This window comes from Bubalus kerabau, chromosome 1 (assembly GCF_029407905.1).
Source record: "Bubalus kerabau isolate K-KA32 ecotype Philippines breed swamp buffalo chromosome 1, PCC_UOA_SB_1v2, whole genome shotgun sequence".
NCBI lineage: Eukaryota > Metazoa > Chordata > Mammalia > Artiodactyla > Bovidae > Bubalus > Bubalus kerabau.
The window spans coordinates 60,782,145-60,796,430 of NC_073624.1; the positions used below are offsets into that span (position 1 = coordinate 60,782,145).

At 40.0% G+C, this 14,286-nt stretch overlaps 1 long non-coding RNA gene across 2 annotated transcripts in view; it reads right to left on the reverse strand.

Moving 5' to 3' along the window:
• LOC129649332 (uncharacterized) overlaps positions 1–13,183 on the reverse strand; it is a 208,755-nt gene extending 195,572 nt beyond the window's left edge. Inside the window, exons 1-3 of one of the 2 annotated variants that reach the window (XR_008713095.1) lie at positions 13,083–13,183; positions 2,850–2,997; positions 1,419–1,661 (exon numbers count right to left, since the gene is read on the reverse strand). This is a non-coding gene — a long non-coding RNA (uncharacterized LOC129649332). Of the gene's footprint in view, positions 1–1,418; positions 1,662–2,849; positions 4,520–13,082 lie in introns of those variants that run through there. The other variant, XR_008713094.1, reaches the window with a different exon arrangement.
• Positions 13,184–14,286: the final 1,103 nt, after the last annotated feature.

Genomic DNA, 14,286 nt, shown 5'->3' on the forward strand with positions numbered 1-14,286 from the left:
GGCAATAAATACCGAGACTCCGGGTGCTTGCTGTACCACCAAACCAGGCTTGGAAATCTAAGATACCACAGAAGAGGGCTTTGGGAGCTTGAGAAAGCTCATGTCAAGACTCACTGCACTTCTCTGTGGTCAAACTAAATCTAAACTCTTTTTAACTATCCAGCCCAGATAGAAAAGAAAAGGGACTCTGAAATGTTCTCAATTGGTGTGTGGTACTTGCGTTCTGTATGCTGCAGGAGAATTAGAATAATGAGGAGGAAATTCTGCAGCAATTGAATGCTAAGAAGCCCGCTAACACTGAGGCAATATTCACCGAGGAGCACAGTGGGTGATTGGTAGGAAAGAGGGACTCAGCCGAGCTTGAAGAGGCTCCTCTCCTCCGGAGACCTCTGCCTGTGTGCCCCAAGTGCTCTAGCCGATCGGTAGTCAACTCAGGTTATTGCTTTAAAATTTCACCATGTATTTTTTTTTTTCTAAAATAATAAGAACTTACATTTTAATGAAAGGATCATTATCATATTCAAGCATACTCTTTCCCATAGGACTTGAACTGTTCTTTGCATATTTATGATTCTGCTGGGCTAAAGCTGAGAGAAATTTACAAATGAACAAAGAAAAGGAAGCTGTTGATTTCTGAAAAGACTGTCATCAAATGTGGTTTGTAATGATTATCCGTATTGTCCACGTCCACTCAACCGTCGTCAGGTAAACATGTCCCAGTCTTCCTCTAGAGAACAGCCTTCTCTACTCTCAATGCTTCTGTTAGAATTGATGATGTCCTTGCCTCCGAAGGCACATGATTCAGGCCCATCCCTGGAAAGCATCACTCCCCTAGGCCATAAGGATAAATCTGGAAGTGGGTATGTGACCCAACTGAGCTAGTATGTGTTGGGTCAAATTACTAAGAGAAGAGAGGGATATTCTTTTGCCTTGGGTTCGAACCTGACAGGATGTAGTCCTGGCATTGTGGGCAGCCAGCTTGCATGGAGCCTACAATGAAACCACGATGATAAGACGTCAGGGGATCAGAAATTAAGACAGACCTGGACCTGCTTCAAGTTCTAGACTTTGTCTTGCATGAGCTACTAGGTTCTATTTTGTCACTTAAGACCGTTTGTATTGAGCTTTGTGTGTGTCCTTAGCTGAACAAACCATGCCAAAGAGATTTAAAACGCTGTTGCATATTTCACCCTCTATAGAAGGAAATTTTTTTTTGCCTAACTTACCACTGTGAAGTAGCAGGAAACGATTCTGGTCAGAAACAGGACCACCTATTTTCTGGTTTCACAAGTGCCCCCCAAACTATCTGTGAGAAACTGGTTAAGCTACTGAGTCAGCACTGACACCCAAGGAAATGAGGGGTCTGAATCTGAGCATTTCTAAGCGCTCTCCAGCCCCATGCGTGCATGCTTACTCACCAAGTTGTATCCAACTCTGCGACTACATGGACTGTAGCCTGCCAGGCTCCTCTGTCCTCTGGGGATGGGATTCCCCAGGCAAGAATACTGGAGTGGGCTGCTATTCCTTCCTTTAGGTGATTTTGCCGACCCAGGGATTGAAGCTGCATCTCCTGCATTGTAGGCAGATTCTTTGCTGCTGAGCCACATAGGAAGCCCATAATTCCCTCTAATGCTTGCTCAACCATCCCAATTGGGAAGACACTTAAATAAAATCAGAAAGAAAAAAATATGTTTTCTACTCAAATGTCAGATTTTTGGTGTTCTTCAATGACCTCTAGCATAGGCCCTAAATCTTATGATCCATGGCAAAGGACATGGCTTAAAAAAATAAATCAAAGAAACATATTTCTTAATACATGTATTTCTTCACCTGCTAGAGGGCTCTTCTATGTGAATCAGATTAAGTGATTTTCCGATTTTCAAACCAGACCAGCTGGGCAAAGCTACACCATCTTTGATAAATGAGAAGGAAAGCCTCATTAAAGAGACCATCCATGCTTTCTTTTTCTTTCTTTTTCTTTTTTCGTCAAGAATCTCTGCAAGCTGCAGTTAACGACTGGAACAGAGTGCAGGCTGCTGTTAATTATCCACGTGGTGTTTGTGTCTCTGCTGAACTTGTTTATTTGCATTTAAAAGAGATTTGGGATAGATGTAAACACTTTGATGGGATTTATGGCAGAGACAAAGGTCCGTTAACATTTTGATCCAGTGAGTAGAAACTGAAAAGCCATCATTAAATTGATAACCAATAGTATTGAAGTTACCTTTTGAAACCACTGAAAGGATGTTTGGAGCATGAAAGATCAAAACAGGAGTTACAACTGAAAAGAAAAAGGATGGGCACACCAAACTTGTTTTTGGAATTTAAATACTTTTATTGTATAATCACAAAACAAGAAGCCAAGGCACTTTATGTTTTTATTAATCAATATATCCCTGAAGACTAAAAAACAAGGTGAAATAGCACTTCATTTATTGGACATTTATTGGTCATTATATGGACAATTCGGAATAGAGATACAAGAATTCTGCACTTACTAGGGCTTCCTGGTGGCTCAGTGGTAAAGAATCTGCCTGCCAAGGCAAGACACATGGGTTCGATCCCTGGTCCAGGAAGATCCCCCATGCCTCAGGGAAATTAAGCCTGCGCTCTAGAGCCCAGGGGCTACAATGACTGAGTCCACAGGCCAAAACTACTGAACTCTGCACGCCCTGGATCCCACGCTCCAAAAAAGAGAAGTCACCTTCATGAGGAGCCCGAGCACCACAACTAGAGAATAGCCACCCCTGTTCATGCAAATAGAGGGAAAAGCCCACACAGCAATGAAGACCCAGCACAGCCAAAATAAATAAATGAATAAATAATTTTTAAAAAAGAGAGTGCTGTACCTATCAGACTTCGTGCCTTCAGGAGGACCATCTGAAACAAAGAAGAAACTTGGAAGTGTTCTATCAGCTCAAAGACACCACAACACAAAACTTCTTCCATCTCAAGTGATTCAGAGGCTTACAGAGCTCCTGGCCACTTCCTCAGAACCTGGGGAAGAAAGACAGCAGAGTCAAGGGAAAAGGTCTGGATGCACACACATGAGTTCAAGACCCATGTCTTTCTGACTGAAATCCTTGAGTCTTAAGAGTTATAAAACCTCACTTCCCTCATTGATACAAATGAAAGGAACAGCACTTATCTCACAATTTTTGTAACAATTCAACACTTTCTCCCCGATTTCACCTACCTGGGGTCAATGCTTCTCCTTTATGCTTCCTTAAAACCAAATTTACATTACTTTCACAGTCCATACTAGGAGCTCTGACTTTTGTCTGTTGGCTTTCTGTCTCTGTCAGGACACTGAGGACTTAGTAGGGACATATTTGCATTCATTGATTGCTATTCATCAAATATCCATTCTGTGACAGGCAGCCTCTTGGAAGGAATTCATCAGTGAATAAGACATAGTGGTTGCCCTCAGGGGGTTTATAGTCTAGTAGCAGCAGGAGAGGTTCAGGCAGAAAACAAATTACAACATAATCTGATTTTGTGAGAAAAGGACTGGGTCATTTTTAGGGAAAAAAAATGCATCCTCGATCCTCAATTACTTGTTGAAGAGATGATTAAATGAATGGATGAATAAATGAATGAATAAATCACTCAATTCCATTCCCTGGGGATTCATCAAGAACTCTTTCATTATACAGGTGTGTAAATTTCATTATACAGGTGTGAGGATTAGGGAGATAAGTGACCTGTCAAAATTTCATATTTGCTTTATACTATAATTTCCACCACTTCGATCAAAATATGTGGAATTGTGAAAATACCCCTATTTGAAACTCAGCCTCAATTTAGAGAAGAGAAGCTCCACTTTTCAGATTTGTTGGTGTGTATGGTATGAATGTAAAACCCTTGATCTATGAAACAATGATCCTTGCATGAATCAGATGGTACACAGGGTAGACTGCCTACTGAATGGCATTAGTTTCTTCTTTTGATTTTTATTTAACCTTTCTTCAAGCTTCAAATTCTCCAGTAACATTTAGGAGTGATAATTGTATCTCTCAGGAGGTATGTCTAATGTTTAAAAAGAATTTTTGACTTCTAAGACAATGAAGGAGCTGTTTACACTTGGCCGCAGCAGCCAAATCTATTTATCAATATCCTGCATCTCCTAAATGAGTTCATATAACTACTCATCTGGCCAAAACTATTGATGTTTAGGATATCTCAGGCCTTTTGAATTAATTTTCTCACTGCTGAGTAGCAATGAAAGACCATTTATATTTGTCTTCTAACATTGGAGTAAACAGAACTCTAAACACTGGTTTAGCCTGGGTGTCCCCAAACTGGATCAACTCTCCCAACTGTGCTTTGTTTATTTTTTTTTCATTTTCCCCCCACAGATTTAACCTTTCTGGACCCCAGTTTTCTTAATTGTAAAATGAGAGAATAAAAGTGGAAAATCTCTTGAAAACTCACATAGCTCTGATATTCTAAGACTCTAATATTCCCATTTTATCAAAATGTTAGACACAAAAATATTTTAAAAAGAATAAAACTTTTTGGCACCAATATGTAGATATGCACATGCCTCCTTCCCCAATACACACAGCCACAAAATCACAGGCCAGACTTCTACCCCTCAATCCCTCCAATGTAAAATTCTGGAGCCACCAGCGCAGATTCTTATGCACGAAGTACAAACTAAACAAGAGATACAAATGAAAGACAACTGATTTATGTGGTATACATGTGAAAAATTCTGTGGGTAGGATCTGGAGTCTGAATCATGTGCATTTTGAGAATAAATTTTAGATTTCTTATTTTGCCCTTTCAATAGAAGCGTACAGTGAATAAGGGAGAAACACGACAACAGGCATCTGTGAGACCAGAGACACATTTTCCTTGGGTCACTGAGGTCAAAGGCAAATGACACAATGCCCAGAAATAAAGCAAAGACAGTCTTTCTTGAAATAAAAAAATGAGTATATCATTAAGGTGTTAACTACTCTAGGCACATAGTCCTGGAGATGTTTTTTAATAACATTATTATAGTTAACAATATTTAAGATGAAACACTGGGTCACAAGGTTGAACAGAATGACTGTCTTGGTCTGCTTCAAAAGCTCTTTCAGTACATCAGCAGACTGTGAATAGGATACATAAGTGAAAAGCAGGTAAATAAGCTATGCTATTAAAACGGATATTAAGAGCCAGTTAAAAACCAATCCAAGGTCATGTGAAATTTCAAAGAATGGGAAAATGGCACTCAGCAAGAGAACTCTTCAACCAAATTGACCCAGATAGTTGATTGTCAGGCAATTCTGAGAAAAGAGAGCTAAAAAACAGTTTCTTTATGACAGTCCTGCTTAAAACCCCTCTTCAAAATTCTACCTGCACTGATTCTGGTTCTAAAGAAGGTTCTGTTCTTACAAACACTTTGCAACCTGAATATAGCTAAACTAGAAAGCATGACAGTGCCTGATGACTAACAACTCATAATCATTCATTCATTCATCAAATTTCTATTGTGCTTCTAAAAAAGCAGATCCACTGGATCAGATGCTGAGGTTGCTGTGGTGAAAACATTGCACAAGGTCTTTCTTTGTCTTCAAAATTTTGAAATCTAATTACTGGGAGGGTAGGTGGGAATTCCTAATCACTAGCAACCACTGAAAGAATGTAAACACTCACAAGAAGGCATTAGGGGCTTGCTGGTGAAAGTAAAGTGTTCCAAGGTCATTGCCATCAAAATTAGTTATCATGGTATATGGCAGTGACCATAATAAATCTTCAGTCAGAGTGTATGATGTATACAAACTCTCACTGGCTCTCTCAACCTTCACTTTCAGTTCAGTTCAGTTGCTCAGTCATGTCCGACTCTTTGTGACCCCATGGGCTGCAGTATGCCATGCTTCCCTGTCCACCACCAACTCCCAGAGCTTACTCAAACTCATTGATTTGGTGATGCCATCCAACCATCTTATCCTTGGTCATCCCCTTCTCCTCCTGCTTTTAAGCTTTTCCCAAATCAGGGTCTTTACTAATGAGTAGTTCTTCACATCAGGTGGCCAAAGTATTGGAGCTTCAGCTTCAGCTGAATGAATATTCAGGACTGATTTCCTTTAGGACTGACAGGTTTCACTTTACCTTGCTTCTATTTGGAGAGTTTCAGTTCAGTTCAGTCGCTCAGTCGTGTCTGACTCTTTGCGACCCCATGAATCGCAGCACACCAGGCCTCCCTGTCCATCACCAACTCCTGGAGTCTACTCAAACTCATGTCCATTGAGTCAGTGATGCCATCCAGCCATTTCATCCTCTGTCGTCCCCTTCTCCTCCTGCCCCCAATCCCTCCCAGCATCAGGGTCTTTCCCAATGAGTCAACTCTTCACATGAGGTGGCCAAATTATTGGAGTTTCAGCTTTACCATCAGTCCTTCCAATGAACACCCAGGACTGATCTCCTTTAGGATAGACTGGTTGGACCTCCTTGCAGTTTAGAAAATGTGAAATGACATTTCCAAGACTCCCTTGCAGCTAGGACTTTTCGAATAAATTGTGTTTTGCTACCTAGACACATTTGCAGAGATTAAGCCTGCATTGACACAGAGAGGCAGTGGCTCTTCCTGCGTCTGTGACTGGCGGCGGGAGAGTAAGTCCCAACAGGTTGAGTGTTTACAAGGAAAGTGAAAGTGAAGTAGCTCATTCATGTCTGACTCTTTGTGACACCATGGACTGTAGCCTATCAGGCTCCTCCCTCCATGGGATTCTCCAGGCAAGAATACTGGAGTGGGTTGCCATTTCCTTCTCCAGGGGATCTATCCAACCCAGGGATCAAACCCAGGTCTCTTACATTGCAGGCAGATGCTTTACCCTCTGTGTTTATATTGGTGGACTTCATATCACTCAGGCCCCCTCTGTGGATATAAAGCAACTATCACAGCAGGTTTTTGATGCCTGGATTATAGCTCCAGTGCTGAATGTTCAACCAGCAGTCTGGTAGAACCCTAATGACTTCAGCTTTTCTAGCTCTCACCTCGTGTAGTAGTCAAGGATCTTCAGGAAAATAGAATATATATAGAAAATGTTTATGTATTCTCGTCTAGTGACTTTCTCTTTATGTTCATTCAATCCCCCTCCTGTCCCCCCTTTCTTCTTTTCTTCTTCCCCCCACCTTCCTTTCTTCTTTCCCAAATTTCACATATATGTATATAATTCTAGAGACTGAGAAGTCCCATGATCTGGCACCAGTTTTGTAAGTCTTGATTTGAGTCTGAACGATGGAGAGCCAGGAGTACCAATGTCTGAGGAGAAGCTGGGTGTCCCAGCTCAGGCAGACAGCAAATCTGCTCTTTCTCCTCCCTTTTGTTTTATTCATGTTCTCAATGGATTGGATGATGCCCAACCACAATGGTGAGGGTGATCTTCTTTACTTAGTCCACCACTTCAAATGTGGGTCTTTTCCAGAAACACCCTCACAGACATACTCAGCAATGTTTTCCAGCTATCTGTGCATCCATAGCCCAGCCAAGTTAACACATAAAACTAACCATTGCACCTTGATTTTGTAAAGGACCATAATTCTGCACAATAGATCATTTAAATCACTCTGTGCTTGAAATATAGAGTGTTTCTGGTTTCCTGCACTCAACCTTGACTTATAAGCACAGTGAAACCATCACCAAATATCCAAATATCACAAATATCCAAACATTGAGCTTGATGTCCATCTCCAGTACCAGAGAGCAGGATGAACATACTGAGCTCAGAATAGGAAAGGCACACCCACGGGCTTCAAAAGAAGATGGGGAATCTCTCTCAACCAAGAACTCTGGATGAAATGTAGATGAAATACTTACTATGACTTCTTGCTTTGGGATTATATGGAGCATGAAATATTTAGACAGGAGGAGATTTAAGGTCCTTCCAGTTCCAATTCTATGACTGGGACTGTCTCCAGGTCTATAAAGCAGTGAATTCATGCTCATAACTGCAAGATGATTGAGCTGATTATCATAGGTTCAAATACCCATGGTTTTTGAACCATGGTTTTCCCAAGATCACCCGGCTGCTAAACAGTTGAGTGGGGTGATTGTAAAGTATGTGCACCAATTCTTTGATGTATTTCCTTTCAAAATGTATCGTCTAACTCCCCACGCCATGAATGTGGGCTGGACTTAATGACTCACTCCTAACACTGAGGATGTGGTGGAAGGGGCAGTGTGTGATTCCCAAATTTAAGTCACAAAAGACATTCTCACTTCTGCTTTGCCTTCTTTTGAATTGCCTGTTTTGAAGGAAGTCCGTGGCTTTGTTATGAGGACACTCCAGCAGCCTCTAGTGAGGCCCAACTGGGGAAAAAGTAGGGTTTACTGCCACAACCAGCATCGACACACCAGTGTCAGGGAGGGGAAAAGATATTTTCCTTCTATCCGTCTAGGTTTCAGCTGGGGATCTTTAAAAAAGTATAGAGCAACAAGAGAAAAACAGAAATAAGTTTACTAAATATATCTCTCATATATACATGGGAGAAACTCAAGGATGAGAACCTCAAAGGAGTGGTTACAACTTGGATTTATAAACCAACTTGGGGCTAAAACATAGGGAAAGGGGGTTTGGGCTTCTGGGCAAGTTATGGGAAGGTGGTCAGCAAAAGCGTGCTGAACAAGGATAAGATCTAGTATCAAATTTAAGCCAGCACCTTCTCCATGGATAAGGGTGTCTTGGGAGTAAGTCATTTTTCTCTTCCTGGTACAGAGTGGGAAACATCCTTTGGAAATTTCCCTTATTAATATAAATTTCCTTCACAAAAGGGAAACAATGCTGTGTCTTCAGAGCTTCTCCTGTGTCTTCTGTTTCTCAAAATAACCCTGATGCTAAAAAGGTATATTTGGGGTTGGCATATTCTAGTCCCCTACACCAGTCATGTGAATGAACTACCCTGAAAGCAGGTTTCCTAGCCTCAGTTATGACTTCAGATGACTGCAGGCCTGGCCAACATCTTGACTACAGCTTCATGAAAGAGTCTTGTCATGGGCTGAATTTTACTTCCTGAAAAAGAAACGATGAATTCCTAACCCTACCCCCACCCAGCATTTGTGAATGTGACCTCATTACTGTAGATGTAAGAAGGTTAATATGATGTCACTAGGGCAGGCCCTAAACCAACATGACTGGTGTCCTTATACAAAGGGGAAATCTAGACACAGACAGAGATGCACACAGTGGGAAGATGGTACTGATACAGAGACACACCAGGAGAAGGCAGCCATGTGACAGCTCTAACAGAGACTGGAGCGGCACATCTACTTACTAAGGGGCACCAAAGATTTGCCATGTAAACTCCAGAAGAGAGAAGCAACACAGGCTTCTTCCCTATGGGTTTTGGAAGAAGCATGACTCCGCTAAACACCTTGATTTTGGACTCTTGGTCTCAAGAATGGTGAGACCACAAGGGTCTGTTGTTTTAAGTCACTTAGCTTGCGAAGTACTAGAAAACTAATACAACCCAGAGTCATCCAAACAAGCCACTCCTGAATTCCTGACCTACATTAAGATGATAAATGTTTATTGTTGTTTTCAGCCACTAAATTTTGGTACAATGTATTATTAACCAATAGTTAACACTCAGAGCTAGACCCAAACTTAAGCCTTCCAGTAATCTTTCTACTACATCAAGTTGCTGTTTGTTACCTTTGAGAATGAGAAAGGCTGGGAATATTTAACTGAAATTGCTAATAATTTTTTTGGAGATGCTGGCAGAATTTTCCACTATGAGGCAGCAAAGTTATCTTCACGGGGGGTTGTGGAACTAATCTGACAGTAAACCTAATCGCATCTAGGTTTGTGTTGCCCTTATGAGTACTTCTACATCCCTCTAGGAGAGGCATCAAACGATCAGCACTGGACCATAAAATGCAGCAAGACTGACATTATGTAACAAAGAACATTCTCTGTAACTGTTCAACTGTTCTCCAGACAGAGATGAAGATAGATGAATAGATGGATAGAGAGATGGATGGATGGAAGGAAGGGAAGGAGGAAGGGAGAGAGGAAGGTAGGGAGCCAGTGAGGGAAGGAAGGAGGTTGAATGAACATAGAGAGTTACTAGGCAAAAGCACACAAAAATAAATAGTAGATTTCTGTGTGTCAGAAAGGTGGAATTATGGCTCATTATCTTCTATTTTTCAAGCTAAACTATTACAATGTTTCTTGACAGTTATTTTCTCTAGCTTATAAATTGATATTTGTCTTCTCCCTCTCCCCATCCCACCCCCTGCCAACTTTTTTAATATACAATTTTTCTGTCTTCAGATGATGGGAAGAAAAGTATGTATTTACATCTTAATTAATAATTTAAAGTATCAACATTAGAAATTTAGAGGTCTTCTGTTCAGTGTCATCAATTTATTGATTATAACTTGATCTAAATGAGATGATCTTAGAATATTTGAATTTTGACAAACAACAACAACAAGGGAAAACAGATGTGATGTGTTTTAGTCCATCATTTTGCATCTCAGAAAGTAATTCACTGAGCTCCATGTAGTCCAGCACAGGGTCCACCATGAGATATACTGGGGACCAGCACAACGTGTCCACTACTTGGGCAGTCACACTGATGATTTTTTTATACAAAGCTGTTTGGACTCTCAAATCTAACACTACCAAACATCACCGTTCCATTATTTGTATTATTTCCCCTCTTATTTGGTATAAAAAAAAGCCAACTACCTCCAAAAGAAAATTCTTCCCTTTTCAAACATCAGTAAATGTGGAAATTTTTAGTGCTTTCTTTAAACACCCAACATCGACTTCACTGAGTGGGCAGAGGATGCTATTTCAATCTCACTCTGTATGCTGTGGTCACCAGCCAAAGAAGTTGCATGTAAACAAAGCATGTCAAGCTTAATGTATTCAGGGGATCAACATATTCACAAAGACACCAATTTCATGAATCCATTCTATTTCAACACAGTTGAAGTTAATATTTTTCTTGCAGGTTTGTTTGTTTTTTAATCAAAAGCAGATGAAAATGACAACTTTCCTTGGACCCACCATATTTTCTACAAAGCAACTATTGGCTGTGATTAAGGGAAGACAAAGCTACATGCTGTGGGTAGCTGAAATACTTCTGGAATTTATTAACTTGGGTCTACATGCTAAGGCCAAATGAGTTTCTTTAATTTCCATAATGAAATTGTTTTTGTAAAGTTAAAAATACTGTAATGAGGCCAAAACGGTGTGCTTTCAGGGGGCTCCCATGGTGAAACAAATGAGATTTTAGCTTCTCTAATTGGGCATACTGCAAGCTGGCTGGATGCTGTCCTCACGCAGGATGTTTGTTATCCTAACAAAAAAGAGGTCTACAGCTGGCAGCACAATGCTATATGGCTTTTCAGGAGCCAGGCTATCGGAGGAAGACCGCTGCTCTCTAAGGGGACCACCCAAAGGGAAAGATCAAGTAGAGAACAGCTCTCCTCTTCCCTGATTAAGAAGTTGTTCGTAAGGTAATTTGTTTACAGCTATCAAAGGGAAGCTTTGGAAACAACTGGGGAGAATTCCCAGAATCCTCTGAAAGAATTTTATTTGATTAAGCAATGAATATGGATATTTTCTATCCGCCGCCCCCACCACCACATTTTTGTCCTCTTATGAATTAAATCTCATTACCTGTCAACACAGGCCTTTAGAGTCTTACTGTTCCTGCAGAAAACAAAAGTTAGGCCCATTTTATTGAGGCGGCTCTTGCCAAACTCCGCTGGTGAGCTGCCACACTGGGTACCATGGAAACAGCCTATGAACCTCTTTGAGCTCTGGAATGGTTTTGATGTAATATTGTCTTCATTTATTTTTAACCATTACCTTCAAGTACAAAGGGAAGTAAAATAGAAGGCTAGTCAAATTAATTTTTAGCCACCAGAAGTAAGTCAGTAACTGAATTTTCCCAGTTTGTAACGAGCATTTTCTTTTGGATGTAAATATTCAAAAGGATCCAGAAAGATGAATAATTTTGCTATAAAGTTCCACCCTGCTCAGTTACATTTGCTAGATGCTAAACAAGTGGAATGACTGGTATACAATCAAACTATATGAAAAATTAATAGCATATGCACCAAATGAATTCAAATCTCGCAAACCCACTTATTCAAAGAGATAAATATTTAAAGGATAATGTAAGCTGCTATAGTAGGCTATAATTATACATTACAGTGGTAAAATGTGTATTTCCAGCAGCATAGATTTAAAATGCTCTTTTTCCATTATTCTAAAGAAGATGATAATAAATCATTACACAGGAATTAGGTGAAATAGATTTTACTACAGTAAAACTTTCTGAATTGCCCCCAACTAGTAGCTTCTATGTTACATTAATTTGATTGTTGTTTCCAAGTTGTTCAAAACATAAAACAAGAGTGCTATAATAAAACAAATGGATGTTACCCACTATCATTCTCCCTTTTCATTGGTTATACTTTGCACTTCTTTTTTTCCAACAAGGTTTCAAATATTGATCATTTCAAGAACTCTAACCAATCCTATATTTTTCAAGATGAGCTTAAATATAAAAAACTATTTGAGGGGAAATCTTTCATTTTAAATTTTGCAAATATAGAATCTAAGTAAAAATGAATTGATTCATTATGTGCATATATTCTGCAAATAAAAGGAATAAAATAAAATTGTAGCTCCAGAATGATGGCAACATCAAAATTATATATGGGCTAAAAAAAAAAAAAAAAGACCTATATATGGGCTAAGTATATATCATTTCATTTAATTATAAATCACCCAAAATCTGAAATTCTAAGACAACAGAAAAGCTTGGTAGTTAACAGCATAGACTCTGGAGTCTAAGAGGTATGGGCTGGGATCTCAGGTCACCCTTATCAGTTATATGATCTTGGGCACTTGAACTCTTTAAACCTTAGTTTCCTATCTGTCAAATGGGGATCATAAAAGCCTCTACCTCACTTGCTGCTGTATCAAATGTGATCATACACGCTGAGGTAGTGCCTGCAAGGTATAAAGCTGTCAGTTAATCTATGTGATAAGAATAATGCAGTGAAGATGATGATGGTGATAACAATTTTAACACTGGGGATTCACACACCACAAAATACTCACTCTGAATACATGTGAACTGATCTCCTTGATGCCTGGAAACCGACTCTTTGCAACTGCATGGGCTGTAGCCTACCAGGCTTCTCTGTCCATGGGATTCACCAAGCAAGAATACTGGAGTGGGTTGCCATTTCCTACTCCAGGGGATCTCTTTGACCCAGGGATCAAACCTGTGTCTCCTGCATCTCCTAAATTGGCAGAGTCTTAACCATGTGCCACCTGGGAAGCTCCTCCCATGTATTTAATTGCCCACAATCTGCTGCCTCTAAAAGTGCAAATTGGGTTTCCTTGGTGGCTCAGTGGTAAAGACTCCACTTGCCAATAGAGGAGACACGGGAGACTCTTCGATCCCTGGGTTAGGAAGATCCTCTGGAGGAGGGCAAGGCAACCCACTCCAGTATTCTTGCCTGAAGAATCCCATGGACAGAGGAGCTGTTGGGCTATAGTCCATAGGGTCCCAAAGAGTCAGACAGGACTGAATCAGTTTAGCACTAATGCCCACAGGCAATGAGCCTATAATAAGTAAAAGAAAAAGTATTTTTTCCTTCCCTATACTTGATACAAAGTATGATGTTTTAAGTGAAATGTATTTAAAATGCCTCAGTATTAGAGACAAGAAATCTGAATAAAGAGGAGTCAGGAGACTTGTTTAATTAAAAGGAGAAGATGAGATGAAGACAATGAATGGTACAGCCACAGATGCTTCAGACAGCCCCAGAAGAATGTCTGAAAACAAGAAAAACTAGAAGCAGAACTCTACTACCAAATGACAATATTCATTGAACAGAAAAAATCCAAGAGTAAAGACAAGCTTCATATCATTGGAATTGTCCAGACATTAATACATCTTGAGGATGCATTAATATATCTTGAGGAAAACTGATTCAGTAGAAATGGAGATTTTCGTATAATTCATTAGTGGAAGTCTACCAAGCACATTGTGAAATATCACCTAACAGGCCCCCCAAATTACGGCTTCCCAAACCATGGGGGCCTCCATGAATGCTGACTAGAGGAATAACCTCATTTCCCTTCTACACCAAAAGTAATTGCATATCCTCTTTTTACTTTTCATAATATTTGGCTAAGTCTACTTCATGCTGAATATATCATGATAGCAGAAATTTCTATATGTGAAAACAAAAACAAGAAAATGTTGCTAGACATGTTACTAATAGTGAGTGAACAGCACACTTAATAATTTTGA